The 20398-nt window shown below is 40.3% G+C and overlaps 1 protein-coding gene and 1 long non-coding RNA gene across 8 annotated transcripts in view; one reads left to right on the top strand and one right to left on the bottom strand.

The window, feature by feature from the left end:
* The window catches only part of LOC105221290 (neogenin), a 112356-nt gene that overhangs the window by 52814 nt on the left and 39144 nt on the right, over nucleotides 1-20398 (bottom strand). The gene's annotated exons all lie outside the window — the stretch shown is intronic.
* On the top strand, nucleotides 14148-16764 carry LOC128922641 (uncharacterized). The gene is made up of 3 exons (XR_008471829.1): nucleotides 14148-14392; nucleotides 14452-14632; nucleotides 14684-16764. It is a non-coding gene; the product is annotated as an uncharacterized LOC128922641 (long non-coding RNA).

The following is a 20398-nucleotide window of genomic DNA, read 5'->3' as shown; positions in this document are numbered from 1 at the left end:
TGTAACCAGACGAGCGCAGAGGATTGATTTCTGTCGGCACTTTTTCTCATTTGTTTTAGCAATCACAATGGTGAATAAGTTTAACTAGCTTAAGTTTAAGCTTTGTGCAATTTCAATTTGAAGCATATTTGAACTCAAAATTAGTTTTCTTCGATACAAAGAGTCTCTCCTTTGTGCGCTAAAAAAATTTTTTTGTTTCACTTTTTCCAAAGAATTTAACTTGAGCCCTGGTAATGTTAAGGCAACCATTAATTCCATTACGAGCATAAGGAATGCACGGGTAATCACATTTATGCAAATGGGCGCGTGCGCAATTAACAAAATTTGAATTCAATGCGATATTTGCATGTTGGAGGCGTAGAGCAAATACCAATGGAAAATGTAATTGTTGCATGACGAACGAACGGAAGGAGCCGCAACAGAATTCGAGCTAACGAAATCGAAACAAAACGCCGAGTGAGAATATGATTACTAGGCGGTGAGGTGTGGCCTTTTAATGCGAATGTTACAGCGCCAGTTACAGCAAGCATTTTGATAATTTGCGAGCTATTTGCATAGCAATGGCTTTACTTACATATAGTATCTATGACATTTTGTGTCCAAGCATTAATTGAATTTAATTACAGAAATATACAGTAGCCGATTACAAGAAACATGATCATTAGTCATTCGCCAGAGACCTTGTGGCAAATAGTTACACGATTATACAAACACGCCTGGTAGGAAATATTTAGCGATAAAGGTTTTCCACAATAGTTGTTTTTAAAAGAGTGGGGTAATGGGTATTTAAAAAATTTAGTCATAGGGTTAGAATACTCCATGACGTCTGTTGGCTGAGAGTCTCCAACTAAGCCTCTCAGGATATGTGAAATGCTGAAACATATTGTTAAGGGCGTCTAGATGACCCCTCCTCTTTCTCTCTCTTCATCTAATATCATAATCATCGCTCGATGAATGGATCCGCTGGAGTCAATTGCCTACAAGGAATATGCTCGACATTTACAAGAATTTGGCGCCATTACCATTTGTAAAACGAAAGGTAACTCGCATAAATATCGATATAATTACAACAGAGATCGCATGTAATGTAACGGCAGCAATCGACAGCCGCAGCTGAAACCGGACGACAGTCGTCAGCTGTCAAGCGTGTGTCGCACAAATTGGAATCGACTTTAAGGTGTCACATGGCGCCAAATAATTACGGCGAGAGTGCACAGATTGCCACCGCGATACCCAAATGCAAACAGATATAAATACCCCACTTGCACTCTCTACCACAGAGGTCTGAACAAGTGAATTTAGAGATTAAAGCGACTTAATGACGATTTCCACAACTTCACTTTGGCCTGCGGCAAGTTAATCAATTGCACTTTTGCAGTAGCAAAGGCAACAACGGTGGCAGCAGAGGTTTATCCAAAGTAATTTAATTAAAACGACTCGCAGAGGCGAACACGGCTTGAGATCGGATTCTTTGATCGCAATATCAACACAAGCACATGAAGTGAGTCCGCGGCACTTGCCATGCCACAACTGCATTGGCAACGTCGCGCCAAGCGATGTGGTGGTTGCCATGCGGTCGCCGATAAATCAGCATCAAAATGTCACAGACTCGCGACGAATTTCGTGTGAGCGCGCGTCCGACAGCCAGTCAATGAGCCACTCTAGTCGGTTCGTTCGACGCGCACTTTGTCTACCGGCGTCTCCTGGCACAGCACCCTGTCAACTGTCGTGGTTCGGAGAGTTCGTGCGTTAACAATTTGATTTATTACAAATTATCCACTGATATTAATTTTACAGAAGCAATAATATACCCCGCATGTCATACATGTACGCATGGCATTTGCTTTCGAATGTGTCGGCTGGCTCAATGGCTCAAAATGCATTCAAAAGCACGGTTTTGCGATGAACTGCAATGAAAATGCCGCAAAAAGCCATTTAATTTGCGGTGTGTGACAAATCAATTCGACTTCATTTGCAATCGAGCATCAGGTTGAGCAAGAAAGGAACGAAAAGCATGGCAAAGTATAATTTGCATAGACAACATATATGTTAGATCCTTTCGATTAGATATAGATTGCAAAATTTACAGTTAAGCTTCTGCCTAATTCAAGGTTGTTATGTGAACACTTGCAAGTATAAAGGACATTGGTGGCACGCAATCGGTCGAGATCTTTTTGTAGGAGGGATTAAGGGTTTCAAAATTGAACAATGTTGTTTAAAATTCCAGCAATCTTATCGATCGAGATTTCGACCTATCTGATCTTCATAGATCGTCCTAAGTAAACTGTACGCCTTTCGGTCAACATTTAGAAGTCACATGAATCAACCAAAATAGAGCATGAAAGTTGCGAAATTATATTTCAACAGTTTTCAGTTCATCAGCGGAAAATTTATGAAACTTAATTACTCAAAGCGGCAACGCATTTCCAAGCAGTTGTTACGAAATGAGGAAATCAAGTAATAAACCACCCTTCGTTGGTTTTCGTTATTAAATTTTTGTAATAAAATCGGAAAAGCAGTTCGATCGCTGCAAGGCACAGATGTTGTAACGAATTACCCACTTTCCACCCCCTTAAATGCTAACAATGTCCGACCGTTCGCATTTTCACGAGCTGAAACGTGGTTGGCATTCCGCGTTGATGTAAATGCGATATCGACGAGTTCTAATCGAATTTGATTTGGATTGTGCGAGGTCAGTGTAGTTTGCAATCGTTGAAAATCCAGTAGGAAGCAAACACGTCGAAAGTGTGTCAAATCTGCGAGCAGATGACAGCTGCCACGCGTACAGTATCTTTTCCTTTTATGCTTTTGATTTCGCAATTATTCGTTTGCCCTAAATATCGCATTTCGGAAGCGGTTGGATGGGGTGCGTGGGAGAGTAGCGCACGTTAGCATTTAATATTCAAAGGTTTCACCCCCGATAACCTTGGTTTAGACATTCTATTCGCGTCCGTTTTTATAGAAGATAGCAACAATAAAACTAGAAATTTTGAGGGTTGCTCTGACATGAATTTTACGTAGTTTTTAGTTGGTAGCAACTATAATAAAAATATTATGGAAAACAGAACTGTTTGTGTTATTTTTAAAAATTAATGTGGCATTCTTTCTCACAAGTTTTGGAATTATCCAATTTTCCCACATTTTCCCAGCAGCAAGTGCAAAATTGCAAAATACATAAAATACTGCAGAAATGCCACGTTGAGTTAGTGACAAAATTCCTCGGTGACATAAAAAACTAAACAACGAACTTTTAAGTACAAGTGGCACGCACTCACGAACTCACACATCAACGCCTGACCGCTGCTTATTCGGTAAAACCACTAAAATGCTGCAGCAACATAGCAGCATCGCCAACTTGGTCGCACTCATGACACACGAGTGGCATGCAACAAAATTGCAAAGAACGCCGGCAATAAACATACCACACAGCGTGAAGAGATGCGACGCAGCTTGCCACATGCCACAACGCGCCGCCAGCAGCACCAATAAAGGCGACACGGCTGAGAGTTCGGCGGCTGTCAACAAACAAAAACAAAAAACTCGCCGATGCCGATAATTTGTGGCAAAGCAAGTGTTTACACTTTTAATGAAGGAATTGGTTGTTGGTATTGCAACGTTGTAGCTAACAACTGTAGTAACGACTGAGTAGTAATTTGGCCGAGGACCACGGAAGAAAACCAGAAATTAATTTTGTATAATTATTTAATAAAATGTTTAAAGAGAATTAGTACCGAGCCATTAATGTGTCTTGTCAAATATTAGAAACCTATGAGAGGCAATCCTTCATAAAAGCTCCAATCACTTCCTCAGGTTTCTCACTGAACTTCCTCACAGGAAACGCAGTGAAGAATGAATCAACATGAAAATCGCGGTTTGCCGGCAAGAAGTTTCGAAGTATTTCTGTGAAATAGATAGCCAAGCCGCCTGCCACCTGCCACAAACCACAAAAGCCGCGTCAAATTAGCCGTCTATTGTTGTTGCTATGGCATAATACACGAGAATTGCTAATACAGAGTCATTCATTGAAACGATTTGTCATTCACAATGATAATGAACACATGACAGATACATACATATCCATACAATGGTGGACAGGAATATAGAACCATTTCTTAATGTAGAGGAGCCTCCGTAATTGTGCAAGCCTCATAATAAAATATTTATATGCTTAGCAATACTATTCTATTCACTAAATTATCCACGTCGAAATGTTAAAAGCATAAATACTATTTAATTTAAAGCGACGCTATTACACTGACCACAGCTGTATCGCGATTGGTGTGTGTGTGGTGTGGAATAGCACATGTTGTACAGTCAATCAAATGCCAATAAACAATTGCAATACGCGAAAGAAGCAAAACAGCAGACGGCATATGGACAAATAGCCGCGAGTGTGCCGCATTCGCATTCGAATTATTTGTTTGCGATTTTCTATTGCTTTGGTTGTCATATGCTTTATGATTGCCATTGACATGCGATGCCGACAATTGCAGATATTTGTACATATAGCAAAACAACGGCAACAACAACAATGACAAATCACACATTTATTAACGGCATCGGCATATGGACAAACAGAAATTAACAGTTGTCAAAGCACAATCAAGTGTTGCCAACTTGAATGGAATTTATTGCAATTGAATGAATGGAGAGAGATCACAATGTAATAGAAACGAATTTCGAATACGTGATATTGTTTGCCAATCGAATGAAAAAACTTAGAACATAAAATTGTACAATATGGAAGCAAAATGCATTTCGAAGCTTAGTGGGTATTCCTGTGGAAGCATGGGAAAAGATATGGACGAAGGACATTTGATCTCCTTGCAAGTTCACTAGCAGCTCAGTGACTGAGACCAAATTGTATAAAGAAAAGCTTACAATTCCTGAAGCTTTCATCGAACCATCGTACTTGCAAAAATAATGAAATTCCCATATTGTATTATATAAGGAAGCTTCTATTGTCTCAAACACTTTAAATTTCAGTAGAAAATTCTCCGCACTCTAGTCTTTTCAAAGATAAGAAAAACGATGGATCAAGTAAATTGAACCCAAAACTTCCATTTTCCGTTTACAGAGAGAACGAAAAAGATTTTTCGCAAATACATAATTTTATGACTTGAAAAACTTTCGGATATTAGATCTATGAAGCTCTATATCTCGGGCGAAAAAAAGTTTAGTGATAAAATCAGTGCCATTTAAGAATTTTTGTATTACATTTCATATTATATATTATCTTAAGCTCACTTTTTAAGAAGCAATCTCCACACCCCGAGTTCAAGAACAACTTCAAGCAAAACTGTTGAGTTCAGAATTGTAAAAAAGCTTTCACTTTACAAGTCAACCGCAAAAAATTCTACATTTAAAAGTTAGCAGACAGGAAAATGTTCATTTTGTCATCCCCAAGCAGCATGCGTTCCAGCTGCTGCTGTTTGTGTGGCAGTTCGACGCAACTGTCCGAGTAATGGACGAGCAGGAAAACGACACCTACACCGGAAAGAAAATTGTTGAAAATTTCGTATTTGCTCCACTGGTCAGAGAAAAGCTCAGCCATTTGAAAGTCAGTGGATGCTGAGGGGCGAGGAACGAGGGAAATGTAGCGTGGAATGTATAAAGAAAACTCGAAGCTGCTGCAAAAATATTTACGCAAAAATTCAGCAAAAGCAACAATAACAGCAACAACACGCAAGTGCAAACATGAATGTTGAAAACAAGAGAGCCAAACTAGCAGAAAATTGCAGAAAAGTGGAAAATCATTTGCGAATAAAAAGGTAGCAAAGTGTCAGAATGTTTAGCAAGTGTGCCTGGAGCCAAGTGAAGACGAGATGCTGGCAGCCGGCGCAGGGCCGGCAGGTGGGTGACCGCCGCAACACAAGATGCTTGAACACAGTTCTGGTTTACTTAAATTTTTATTAAAACGCAAAAGTTACGGCAGCTGGACGGCGCAGCGGGTGGTGGCGCAGATGGAGAGGTAAGGCGAAGAGTTGTGCGCTAGAGTTGTGTGGCTAGTAAGGCAAAGGCATTTGCTAGACGTGTAAGAAAACCAAGACTAAGACTCTGTTTAAACACTTCAGCTGGGCAGACAAACAAAAACAAACACTTGTCCTTCGGAACAAGCCACTAGCCACTTAGAAGCATGCTCTGTGGGCACTAAGAGTATCGTGTGCGAATGAGAAGGGTTCAGTTTGCCCATGCGGAGCGTGAAATGTATGTGTGTTACGCGGCTCAAGGATGCAAGATTGTGTGTGTGTGTTTGAGCAACAATAAATTACAGACAGTCGGAGCGTTGACTACGCAATATGGACGGTAACTAAGTGTGCGCAGTGATCGAAGGCAGCAGCCAATTTGCGGCAGATGCAGTTCAATGCACCGACAGCTGATGTCCTTAATGGGGAAAGGACTCAGTACTCAGCGCAGCAGCGAATGGCTGCTCGAACAAATGTGGCAGATGCTCACCGTTAATTGAGGTAAAAGGCGCAGATTGCGACTTCAGCTGGCGGCAGGTAGCCGTGGAAGACAGATACATGTATGTAACTTTCGAAATCATCGAGCCGAAGCGGAAACATTAAACTATTTGTAGCGCGCTAAGAGCTTCGGCAGACAAATACAAATGACATCTGAAGAAAGAAAAGGTGAAATTAGATTCTTACGTTTTCGCTTTTATTTATTTACAAAAAAAAAAACATATTTTTGTTGTCGAAAACAAGCAATTTATAATATTGCTCTGCATGATGTCATGTTTTCATGTTTATGCCGTCACATTTTCGGCTGCTTTGCAACTGTTTTTACGAGCGAATCATAAAGCGGGGAATGCCATTACAATTCCGTTCGGCTGGCATCGTCAAAAGTGTTCAAGTGTGGCGCACGCAGCCGCTATTGTGGGCTCCGTGGACGGAATTCGGCACTCGCATTCCACTTCAGAAAATTTAATGCTTTCTGTCACCCTTGTATGTGTTGGTACGAGTATCTTTATTTTTGGTGGTTTAAATAAATGTGTTTATCTCTGGTAAGTGTCCTCGTTCCCTGAGTTCTTCGCGCGCAGTTTGTTGCTGTTAAATCGTTGTAGCTGTGAAATTTGTATGCTGCAACAGATAGCAACAAAGTGTTGCTCCTATTAAGACGCTACAAAGCATATGACAGTGTAATGAGTTAATTATTCTTGTAATTAAAATCATATGAAGGGGTCTTTATCTATTTTGGGCATACATTAAAAATATTCGGAAATTTATGTTCACGATAAAGTATTCAAAAAGACTTTAATTAAGCGTTTAAAATATCAAAATGTATTAAGATTATTTGAATTTTTATTTCCGTCATTTGCTGGGTAACTCTCATTGGTTCGAATTGGTGAACAATGTTTGATAATTTAAAGAAGAATTCGTTATGAACCAGATGGTTCTACATTATTAATGGACATTTCACACCTAACATAGAATTTTGTCATCTTTTCATTTTTAGCTATTTTGGATCGGATTTGGATTGAATTTGTATGAAAAGTTCTGGTGTCTAACTTTCTTCAAATTAGTGGCAATTATAGTGTGGACCAACGCAATGACACATAAAAACATAATTTATGAAAATCATTACAAAAAAATAATTATTAATTTTTAGAACAACAGTAAAGAATGTTCCCCGTCCTACTTTGAATGGGCTATTAACCCCTTTTAAGCCGGAAGAACTCCACACAAACACGCCGAAAATCTTCTATAGCATAAACAAACGTATTTCTAAGGATCATATTTTATATTGATTTAGTCGCGCGTTCACTTTTGAATACCTTAACCCTGAGCAATGGCACGGAGACACACTTCAATTGGCAATCAAGCATACAAAATGTAGAAATAATTATCTAAAACAACCTAAAACAAAGGGGGGAAAACACAGATGAAGAAAAAAACACTAACGACACTCGAAAGTATCGTGCCCCGGCACGACGAAACCCTTACGCTGGGCGAGAGTATTCAATGAATGCATGCAGTTATGTTGATTTAATTCCACAAGCACATCGTAAAAGATGATTTCGGAAATTTTTGACAACTGCGTACACATAATTTTTGAAATATGTTGGCAATAGAAATGAATTTCCAAAATGGCCTCAAAGAATGCGAGCTGTGGAAGGAGTCTGTTCTATTTGCACAGGCTCACTTTACGAACGACTATTCAAATACAAAGCACTCGGACCGAATGCAATTCGAAAGGGGTTGTGTATATTATTCGGCGGAACTCGTGTAATGTGGTCGTCGAATTTCAAAAATCACGCCTGTGGGTGTATTACAAATGCCGGTGTGAGCGAAATCCATGGCGCATTGTTCACAACATGGCTGAGTGCCTGAGTGGCTGAAAGCTGCGACGAGATGTCAAGACAACACCACGAAGCCAGCAGCGATTTATGATTTATCGAAAACAAATGCAGGAAGAAGCACACGCATCAATGGCGGCGTTGGCGATGATGTGAAAGCGTCCGCGGGCCAAGAATCGCTTCACACAATTCACTGGCACTCACGTTCGTTCCAGCAATCGTCTGTATTTCAGGGTAAATCGCTCATGAAGCGCTGACGCCCAATGCAATTCGAAGTTTGAATTGAAATTTCTATTACTTTTGCTATGCGACACACACTTGCATATGTAAATAGCACATACAGTTAACATACCCGAGTGTTGTGTGTGTTCGGCAGCGAAGCCACGCGCCGCCTCTCACTCACCAAGTTCAGCATTTTATTCATGGCTATTTATTTATTGTTTATGCTCTAAATGGAATTTTTAATTAATTTTTATAGGAATTATTGCCGTCGCCGGTTTTATGGCGCGTCGTGCCCAGACGTGCCAGCACACAGGCCATGCGATCGTCGGCGCTGCTCACTGCTCGCGCGTTGCAACGAAATGCGGGTGGTCAACAGCCAGTCTGCCAGCCCTCCATCAGTGTGAAATCGACAATTGAAATTCAGCGACTTTCAAAATTATGATCACTTAAGTATATAAAATTTATTCAGTTTATTTGGCGTAGCGCCAATGCGTGGCGGAACGTGCCACGCGCACTGCAGCGACTGCTGAAGACACTTCAGCTATGCACCGAACAAATGGACGAAGGCGTTATTGTTATTTAACTGAGTAATAGTTATGATATTATTGCATTATGCTGTGGCAATTGTGCATTCTAAAGCAGTTCAGTGACCCTTGTGATAAGTGTGGGGAAGGGGTTTGCTATGCAGGTCTTGAATTCTGTCTAACCATTGGAAACCATTGTAAAGCAATTATTTTTAACACAAATACATTTAATTTACATCAACTAATTTGTTGGAATTCAATATTAAGCTTCCGTCCCCCGTTATGTACTATAAAAACTATAGACACAGTTTACCAAGTTGTCTGCGCAATGTAATCTATGAACAAACCGCGGTTTCCCGAAACGAAATCAACTTCAAATCAAAAAGTGTGTCCCAGAGCCCGGAAAGTTTTTGAATTTGCGAAGATTCAAATCATGTCTGGCATCTCCATTGGAATACCATCATCATATTATCATTTTCTCCTTAACTAGTACTAGGACCTAAACTAATCTGATCTGATTTCCTTCAAACCTAATTTCACAAGTTACAACTTCCTCATTTGTAACAAATAAAGACTAGGAAACAGAATAATAAAGCTTCACTTTTCTTAGTTAGGACAGCCCTTTGCCCCTCAATTTTTTACTCAGCCAACGAAAGGGATATTGGAGATTTTTAATTATCGAGAACCCAGTTCTTTTGTTATCGGTGAAATTATATATCGATATTCAAAAAGACCAACCAGAACACAATAAAATGTGTAGATAGAAAAAATATACTCAAAAAAACGAAGAAGGCAATCTGACCCAAAAAGGCAAACAAACAACCTTTAAACAAATTTGACACATAAGTTAGACATTAGCGAACCCCTGCGCGGCAACATGTGAGCTACGTGGTCGATCGGCCAGCTGGCATCATTTGTACAAAGAGTCCCACAGAAATTTGCGCAGCTCGGTAGAAACTACCACAAATGTATGAATGTAATTGAATCTATGCGCCATCTCCGGGGAGTACCAAATTCGTTGACTTACAACCCTGCAACGGTGGAGTGAGCGAAGGAAACTGTGGTATATGTTACACAAGCACGCCGAATGGAGGGTGAACAGGGGAATATTTCGAAATATGAACTTTGCTTGGAAAATCGCTGATAAAATAGAAAAAATCGCCGTTTTGGGAATCTCAATAGCGCGCAAGTGATTTCGAATGCACTCCCACAACAACAACAACCACAAATAGTACCAGTACCATTCCCTGACAATGCATCCTTTCGTATTAACGACTATCCACCCGCTGGCAGGACGATCAATAAGTGAGTGTTTACAGCTCTCAGTTGGACGCGTAGAAAATCACGAGGAAATGCGTTGAAAGCAAATGCGGCGAGAACACGTGCCGAACGTTTCGGCTGATTTGTTGGGTCAATGTTCGCAGAAGCGATAGATCTCAGCTTGTGGAAACTGTTGTGTACATTTGTAGTTGTGTTTTCGGATAAGATTACATATTTGCCTATTTATGAGTAAGTATGGCACTTCGAACTCCAAGAGTTTGAAACAAAAGAAGGCGTATCAGGCTGGAAACCTTTATTTGAATAGGGATATATCTTGAATGAAATATTAGAAGGCATTACATGCACATATTGGTAATTCGAGCCATGGGTAATTCAATATTTTTGTGTCGATTTTGATTTATTTCATTTTTGTTGTTGGCCCTTTAATGTCTTTATCTAGCATAGAGGAGTTTTTTTATGCAATTCGAATTCCCAGAAATAATTCTGCGCTTTTAAAATGCCTGGTTTCAAGACAAGATAAACTTTAAGAACGTCTTCCCCTGGTAAGTGTGTAATGTGAACGATTGGATTACCTCAGAATCGGTACTTGTCAATTTTACGAACTCACTCTGCCCATTTTAAATAGTTAAGTGACTGTTTGTTATCTTGAAATCTTAATTGTCTCAAATTAAGTTCAATCCAAACTGTCGGCCACACACGCGAGCGCACACATAGGAACGCATACGAAGCGAACAACAATTGAACAAAAAGACTAGCCGCAGAAGACAGACAAGAAGCTTTAATTAATTTAATTTAAAATGAACTAAATTAAAGCAAAGTTCTGACAAGCCAACATTGTAAACACACATAGCAGAAGAGAACAGTTGTAAACTATGAGAAAAATGTGGAATTGCTGCAAAGACAACAAAAGCAAGTCTAACGAAAGAATGGCACAAACTTGAGACGAAATGTACTTGAACCAACTAGACCAACAACAGACAGATGGACGGCCGCACGGAAGGACGGACGGACGGACAAACTGATAAAAGCACATTGAGAGACTTGAAATAGACATTTGCAGCATTAGCAATCCACTCGAACGAGTTCCGAACACATGTCGAGCAAGCTGAGCACACACTTCATGCGATTCGTAGCACTCGTAATAGGCATAAATACACAGTTGCCACAGCCAAGGAACCCTAGAAGCACTTGTGTTGCGCGATTGTACAAAATTGAAAGCACAAAAAGAAGATAAAAGAAGAAGAAATAAACAAGCCGGAGCTGATGAAGATGCAAAAAGAAGCCGCAAATAAGTGGAAGTACGTATATTACGTTTGTGTGTGGGTATGTGGCACAGTAGTCGAACGGAAGCAACAATTGGAAGCGAGGATGCCACTGATTGGAGGCAAACGAGGGAACGCTGAGGGCGGCAAAGCGCGCCTACACACGCACACACAATCAGATTGATGACGATAATGACGGCATGAAGTGGCGATATTGATGCGAACGATGATGGCCCTAAATGGCAAGCGCGCTGCTGCCACATAGTCAAAGCGATGTATGTTGCATGATCGCGCCGGCAATTGCTACATAAAGATGAATAACTGGATGTGACTGCTTTGCATTTTTCAAAATTTCCAATTAAAGATATTTTCGTGGTGAAGGAGCGAAGGGAACGAGCTCTTAATAGAGCGGGAAATGCATGTTGCACGTTGACATTGAGATATTATTATCTTAAGTGCTAGCGACATTTCGACGTGCGACGCTGACAAATGCTTCTCGTAAATAGTCGATCTAAGTTGCTTAAGTGGTTGCAATGGGGAGAGTTTAAAGTATTAAAGATTTTTTCTAGAAATTGAGTGACAACCGTAGATGTTCTACTTTTTAATATATATGTGGCGGAACCTGAAGTTGGCTTCAGTAAACTTAAATTAGTCTCTCTGTCACTGCAATATCGGTTTCCAAAGAGGTTTAGTATCCGTACGGGAAAAATTTTCAAAATGGCTAAGATCCTTAGCTTTTATCTTCGAGGAAAGAAGGAAACGTCGAATTATATACTGGAGATCCTAGACTCATGCTAAAATATATATAATTCTATCTACTAATGCATCAATAACTCATATACATTTTTGTGAAAGCTTTTGTTTGAAAGAATGTGTGACCCCGACTCACAAAACGCACCTTTCGAAAGATTTATCATCATCAGCAACACCAACAGCAACACCAGCGAGTCAGCTAGCAACTGTGGCAGGCACAATGGCAGCATCATCACCATCGACACCAACCATAAATGTGTGACAACAAAAATAAAACAATGAGATTAACGAAAGCATTGACAACACTGCAAACAACAACAACAATGAGACTATGGTGCTGATGAGTTCACGCAACGTCATCTGCAGCAGCTGAGCACACACGAATACTTACGAACACAAAAGGCACAAAAGGAAAAGCGAAGATTACTTTAAATATGAATTTCAAGAGTTCGAGGGCCACAAGGGCAGCAATCATTTGAAGATGTCTGCCCGGAGAATGCAAACAAATTGAAGCCACTCTGCACTTTCGACTGCAATGTAGTTCGTCATTCAACAGCCAAGAGACAGCAAGAACCCACTTCCCTCGCCGCTCCCCTGCCTTCGCTGCAATGCGGCAGAGTGTTGTGTGACATTTTGGGCACATTGTTCCGGCGAACTGGAGCATTTACAAGCACGAACAAGCATACATACTTACATGTTTACAAATATATATCGGTGCGTCTGCAGTGCATCTCTCGTCGGCTTCGCGTGTCTTCCACACTGGGAACTCACTTGTGTGTGAAGTAATTAATATTGATCGATCAGAAATTGAATTGTGTTGTCTTCGAAGGCGTTTAAACTAGCTATTAAAGTCGTTGTTGTTTTTGTTGTTATTACCATTGTTTCTGCTGCATTGCAGTTACGGACCAGAGCCACATGTGTAATGTGACACAAATGCAATCGAACGGTTTTATGGTTTGTCTGTCGTGTTTGCTTGTTGTCATATTGTCTTCTCCAATGTTGACGCAGCTCTGCGGCACACACACCCGCTGTGGCATGCATGTGAAGATAATGAAATTGGATTGTCGAGCATTCAACGTGGTTCATCGTGTAATTATTGGTTTCGAGAAGAATTCCTTTTTAATTGCTGCTGTCGGACTGGGCTCTCACCGGGACGTGGGGAGTGGCAAGTTAAATTTCTATATTACGTGAGTTCACTTAATGTTCCCACAATTGTCCCACCTATGCGCCGAGCTCGTTGTAACCGAGCAAGCCGAGGTCACATTACCGCAAGGCAGACAGACACCGCACACACACCAGGGGGGGCACAACACTACGAGTCGCTGCCGGCGTAGCGTAATGGGAAGCAGTTAAAGTTGCTGATTGTACGTAAATTGCTCGCTTCACTCCAATAACGTCACGAAAGTTTACTTGACACATATACCTAGCCGATGGCATGGCAGGGCTGTTCGGATTGGTGTAGTCCTCACCAATCGGCCTCAATCCCAGTGGTTTCACATTTCGTCATACCTTAACCTCATTGCGATTGCATGAGTTGCTACTTCCTACCGCCGCCGATTAAAAGCGCTAACTCAATTACAGAGCCCAACTGGGAGGCAGAGTGTTTGTGGGCACTGTGGAATACTAGTGTCAATATTGCGGGTGCTTGAAAGGTTTTTGTGTAATCTATACAGAGTGATGATCAAATTAAGATGTACTGCAGTTAGAAAGTAGACCAGGGTTGCCACATAGCACATAGTTGCATTACTAATATTTAAAGAGAAGGTAGCAGATTCCACTCGAGCATAAAATATACCTTTGTACAAATTAATTTCAGAAATATTTTTTATAAGGTTGCCAAAATTTATTCTTGAAAACTAAGCTAGAAAAATTGTTCATTCAGTATTTGATTTAAGAAGAACCTATCCGTCGTACCTCGTGAGTGTTGTGTTTATCTCTTACTAACTGCTGGCGCTTTCGCCGCTGTGTTTTATTCGAGCTCTTAATTAAATAAGCCGCCCACTCGGCGTGTGACCTCAGCTGCGCTGCTCGGTTGTCCCAGAAAACTTGCAGTAAGGCGCTATATTTACTTAATACCGACTAGAGACATATATTCTAATATAATATATAGACATCTACGGTCATTCACACATTAAACATGTCAATGGCTGTGATGAGGGAGGAAAAAGTGGACTAAGTTAGAAAATTCGAACTGCGAATCCGCTGCGTTAATCGGTGACATCGCTTCGGCCATGCAAGCCATACCTTCCCATCAATCCACTCAAACATTCATCGCATGTGATTGCTGAGCTGTAAGGCTTCAATAGTATGTTTCAACAGTTTTATGACGTGCAATTTCACAGGGTATCAATGTGCGGAGAGCGAAAACGGCAACGCTGAGTTTGTCATTTACGAAAGTGCAAAAAGTCCGAAGCACACAAGTTAATATGAGGGAGGAGATGAGAGGTATGCTAGATATCAACGAAACTTGCTTACGACCCAACAAACCTCAACCCGATCCGTGCTGACCATGTGTGTTGGTATGTAGACTAGCAAAACAGACCAGAACAGGCCAGGAGACCAGCAAGCATGCAATCATAAAACATTAATTTCAATTGAAAATGACTTAACCTCAAACATGCGTGAAAGCATGCGAATCTATGTGAGGTTGTGGTGTAGAATGTGTTTATGTAATTTGGCCACGACATGCATGCAACACACCATGTTATACACGCAAACACACACAAGAGATTACTAATCTCCAGTGCAAGCCACGTTCTTCCCACATCCATTACGAGTCTCCTTCCTCTTCGACTGGCCACCCCAAAGTGCCAAGGGAAAGCACTAAACTGTCTTTGCAGCAGATGAAAATTAATTTGTTCCAGCTCCACAGAAACAAAAGACAACAACAAACACAGGCATGGAAACGAGAAACCAGGAACATCAACGTTCGCCACACACCGCCGAAAGAAAGTCAATAAATTTTAGTTCGGCTTCGTGTAGAATTACGACTTACTAAAATGGCGAACAAACAACAGCTGGCGACTAACTGACGCCGCGTCTAAACACAAACCATATGGACAAATAAAAATGTTCGAATTGTTTCCCCGGCGCAGGGTCGAAATTACTCGGATATTCTGAGGAGGTTGGAATTAGTTAATTGGTGAAAGCGGAGTTGGGGTAAGTAAACGACACTCCAATCATTTGTCCCCCCTTTGCATAATGTGTGAATTTAGTGTGTGGAAAAGTTTTCACAAGAATGTGACGAGATAATGTGAGTTTCCTTGAAATACTCCAGCCCATGACTTAAGCCTCGAAATTGGATCAACCATCAGGCATTAAAGTGTTGGAAACTATTCGCGACTGAATTCAATATAAAAGTCTATATTACAGAAAACCGTTAGGAATGCCATTTATAGAGTTCTTTGAAGACTAGAAATCCAAATAAAGCTACAAATAATTCTAGCTTATTTCAATATAAAAGTGATGTTTCGTCTTCGGGTTTAAGGCAATCAGTCTTATGGAGCAATCCATTAGCTAGTGATCAGATGATCATTCAGGAAGAGATCTCACGATCAGCTGTTTGCAGTAAAATCAAATTTAGTTGAATTTCTTGTTGAGTTCTCAGATATTCTTTGTAGGAAAAATAAGAAGCATTGAAATTTGATTAAAATTCTTCACTTTTTCTGCCACATTTCTGAGAATTTTTGGATCACTCATTGAAGTGAACTCCGTCACTCATCGCTTCCTCATTGGAATGTCAAGGAACAAGATGAGCATGAAGCATAAATACTGCGGTGTTGTCAATTGGGCGGCATGCAACAAGCAACGACAACATATGTTGCACATTGGTAACGCCCATTTTACGCGCCTTCAACCAAATTCTTCGAAGCGTCGTATACGGAGTGTTCCCACACTCAGTGCGCTACTGGAAATTGGAAATATAACGGTTTAGTTCTCACAATTCCCCGCAGTTATTAAAACGCTTGTGTTGCTTGCCAGGAAAATTCGAAAACAAATTAAAGCAGAAAATATGGAAAAAACTTAATAGAAAAACTGTTAAATTTTCAATTAATTAAAAGTTGAAATGACCAACAAGTGTACAACTGCCACAAATATGTTGGAGCGTCGAAAATGCGGAGGAGAACTGGAGAACGCAGACAAAGCTGCTGGCACACACTTGTCTATTAAGCTTGTACAACTTGTTGTGGCTGGCAGCTGTCGTTTTGTGCTGCTATTGTGGTTGTAGTTGCCGAAGCCAAAAACTGCCGAAAAGCGCAGAAAACCGCGGTGGCCGTGCGAACTTTTATAGGCAATGCACTGCACCACCAAAGACAGTAGATTTGGGTGTCTATGTGTGCTGCATCGAAATTGCAAGTGCCATTGTTGCACAAGTGGCACCACACACGGCATATTGATCGCACTTCACCTCGCCTCAGCTGCACTGACCGCAATGCGATTCAGCAAATTCACTTTGCAAACAACTCGAGTTGAGTTGCGGCCGCCACCAAAAGCTGCCTATTAAAGTTATTCAACGCGACCACAGCCGAGTGCACCTCGCGCAAGCGGTGGCATGTGGCATGCCGCAATATTCCACTTTTGCACATCCCACGCACGGTGCACAATTTAGTCGTCGCAGTCGCGGTCGCCAATTCAGCAGCTCGACAGCGCGGCTCTTTGGTCCGGTGGTGCCTGTGAACCGTTCTCAACAATGTGTCCGCAACATGTAGCCGCAGCGCGAGCGTCACTTACACAACTCTGGTGGCGCCTAAAGTGCTTTTAATCAAGTCCGAATGGAATGGAAAATTGCAACTAGATTTGCTTGAACGAACGCTGACTTGACAATTTACATTTGATTTGATTGAATTAACAGCACTAATACAGACATTTAGACTTTAGACAAAAAAAAACAAGCAAAGGCACACGAGTGCTTGCTGATTATTCCGCATTCGAAAGACTCGACGACTTATGTATTGCCAGCAAAAGAAAAAATGTCCGAAATGGAAACTAGCGTACAGGTGGACGGTGGAGTCACGAAGGGGGAATCGCTTGCATGAACTGTCGGAGCATATTACTGTCGTCAAATGAATTTCTTAATAGATTGCACTCAAATGGTTATTTAAATTGTGTTTCGGCAACAAAGTAAATGGCTTTGTAATTGAATTTTTAAAGAGTTATTATAATAATGGTGGTCTACTGTGGAAATATATGATTTTTTTTATTTTCTTTGTTTTGCTGATGTTGACTACCAACTCTCGGTGGAGCATATTTTGTTTAAGAGGCGTCTTAAACCTTTTTGGGTGCTGCATTTGTGCCGAACATAACTGTTATTATGCGTCACTAATACAACGTGTTTAGAGACATTTTTTCTCACATCATTTTCCAACCTTTGTTCCCAACAATACGGTAACCATATATTTCCCTTTGTACCTTTCCCTTTCCTTATCTCATACAAACTGAGTAAAATAAGTCATTTCAATTTTGTGTCACGTTCCGAAGTATTTACTCAGCTATGCGCCCATTTCAACAACAAAACGAACAACACAAAAAAGCACATAAACAATAGATTAAGAGTGAGCTTTGGGTTACCAGATGTTATCGCAAATGTGTAAAAACGAAAACAAATAAAAATTAAATTGATTTCGATTTCGACGACGTAAGCAGCGCTCGAAGCTCGCTGGCGGGTGGGAAACTCAGCAAAAGCATGTGAATGCGTGTGTGTGTGTTTGTATGTAAACATATTTGTGCACTCGTAAATCTTGCGAGGGGGGGCATGGTTTTAGGGTCGAAATTGTGGTCCCTGCGTGGAGCAGCTGGTAATTATCGGCATTCAATGGAAACAAATGTAGGCTACATTCAATTTATAATCGAGCAGGAAATTGCCGTTGTTGTTATCAGCAGCGGTTAGAACGGTATCAACTATGATGCATATTACACCTAACTGTACAAAAATGTAGGGAAATAGAGATTGTCGATTGACAGTAGACAAAGCGGGCAACAAAAGATTTGTTAAATATTCCCCTGGTATTGAAAAGAACTAAAAATAAACGTTAATCGTTCAATCGATATCAAAAATATACAAAGTCATGCGTCTATATATGTAGATTTTCAGATATGTTAAGGTCAGGGTATATGAATTTTTCTAATTCATTAAGACTTTACATAAAATAGTTTAATTAATGAAGAATATTTATGAGTAAAACCGATAAGGATGATACAATTTAAGAAGCCGTAATTGGAATTATTTATGAAACTAAGATAAATATTTCTATATCCTATCAAAAGAAATATATTTTATAAAAAAAACTGGTTTTAAGACCAGATTTAATTTTTTTATAAAGTCATTGGAACCGAATATGTTTATGTATTTAAACTCCACATTACACCAACTTTCAATTTTACATTTCTATTTCATAAATAAATAGCTGAAAAAAGCGCTTAAAACACGAACGAAAGTAACAACGCTAATTAAAATACCTACATCCACGCTTTATGAAAACATGTGTACTACGCGTCGATGGATGGAGCCTACGGACCAACAACCTAAAACTGACAGCAGGAATGTTCATTAGCGAATTTTCGGCATTGTCTACCGCAACAGCGCGTGGTGTGGGTGGTTGCCTACAAAGCTGAGACTAATAATCATAACCACGCCACCAACAGAGCTGCCGTTAAGTGCGAAAAAATTACAGATAACTGCGCCAAATTTACAAGCAAGCGCAGCGCTAAGCAGACTCGACTACTAACAACTAGAGTTGCCGTAGTACTCTATGCTAAAACGAGGTGGTCGCACAAGCCAAACGCGCCTCTAACTCAGCCAACCCGACGGTTCCTCCACAAAAGTAGCCACATTTTGTTTTGTTAGACACGCTACAAAAGAACCATTAAAATTATAACGGTAAGAGTAGTTGTTGCCGCAATGATAATTACCATTTATTCTGCTACTATGACGGCAAGTGTAAGTGTTGTTTTGAGGTTGGTTTTGTTGTCATAGCGTTAATATAATTGGCAAAAGTTTTTCACTTCCTACACTCTCGCCTTGCCACATTTCCTCCCCGTTTAGCTCCATCTTTAATTTCGGTTTTTCTCGCTTTTTGTTCCCAAGTGCCATTATAACTTTTACTTGCTCACCACTCTACTCTCTGCGGTCTCGTCGTTTACATTTTTACGGCCATTTCTATATCCACTTCACTTTCATTATTTTAGTCATGTGATATTCTTTTTTAGGTGTTTCTTGTTTTTATTGTTGTTTCCAAAATTCTGTTTCCTTTTACTCTTTGTTTATTTTGTTTATGTGTGTTTGTGGTTAAATTTGCGTTTGAATTACTTGTAATTGCCAGACTGTAATTTCGCTCTTAGTGGGTGTGGGCGTGGCTACAAAGAGTTAGACGCTTCGTATGCGCTCATATGTTAATTTCCATGCTCGTGAAGGTTTGAGTAGTAGAATATTGGATTTTTGGATTTTTTTTTTTTGGATTTTTCTCATGGAGGGTCCTGTACCTCTAGTTCGAAAAAAATCTGATATAATATTCATTCATCAAACCGCTGATAAATACCTTCCCTACCAATGTCAAAATAATTGATGGATAGGTAGGTAGGTAGGAGTGCAGCCATTCCGGCTCAATTAACGCTAGATGCGCCATTTTGATGCAATGTAGTGAGTAATGGCCTATGCTCCGTTATGGTAGCTGTAAGTCTATATATGTTTTTCCTTGCAACTATTTAATATGTCCTTGGTTCTTATCCTATCATATTTAGGCCAAATCTACTTCGTTATTTCCCATTTAGTCATCGATTTCCATCTTTCTAGAGCTATCTGCTCATACTGTGTGTGAAGATCTCGCTTGATAGACGAGATCTCGCTGACCGGCATAGTATTTGCTTCGCTTCGGATGCGTCCTGAGAAGCTTCTATCTTTGCCTTTGGATAATTTTTAATAGAACTTAAATGGCAACTTTTTATTTATATTTATAAAAATCAAGAACATCTGATGCACCCTGCATAGAGGTAGAGACATATGTATGTATCTCTGGTGTTTTTGTACTTTACTTTGGAAACTCGAAATATAATCAAGATTT

This window comes from Zeugodacus cucurbitae, chromosome 6 (assembly GCF_028554725.1).
Source record: "Zeugodacus cucurbitae isolate PBARC_wt_2022May chromosome 6, idZeuCucr1.2, whole genome shotgun sequence".
Classification (NCBI taxonomy): domain Eukaryota; kingdom Metazoa; phylum Arthropoda; class Insecta; order Diptera; family Tephritidae; genus Zeugodacus; species Zeugodacus cucurbitae.
The sequence above is the reverse complement of the archived record's forward strand: the minus strand, read 5'-3'. Positions and strand labels throughout refer to the sequence as shown.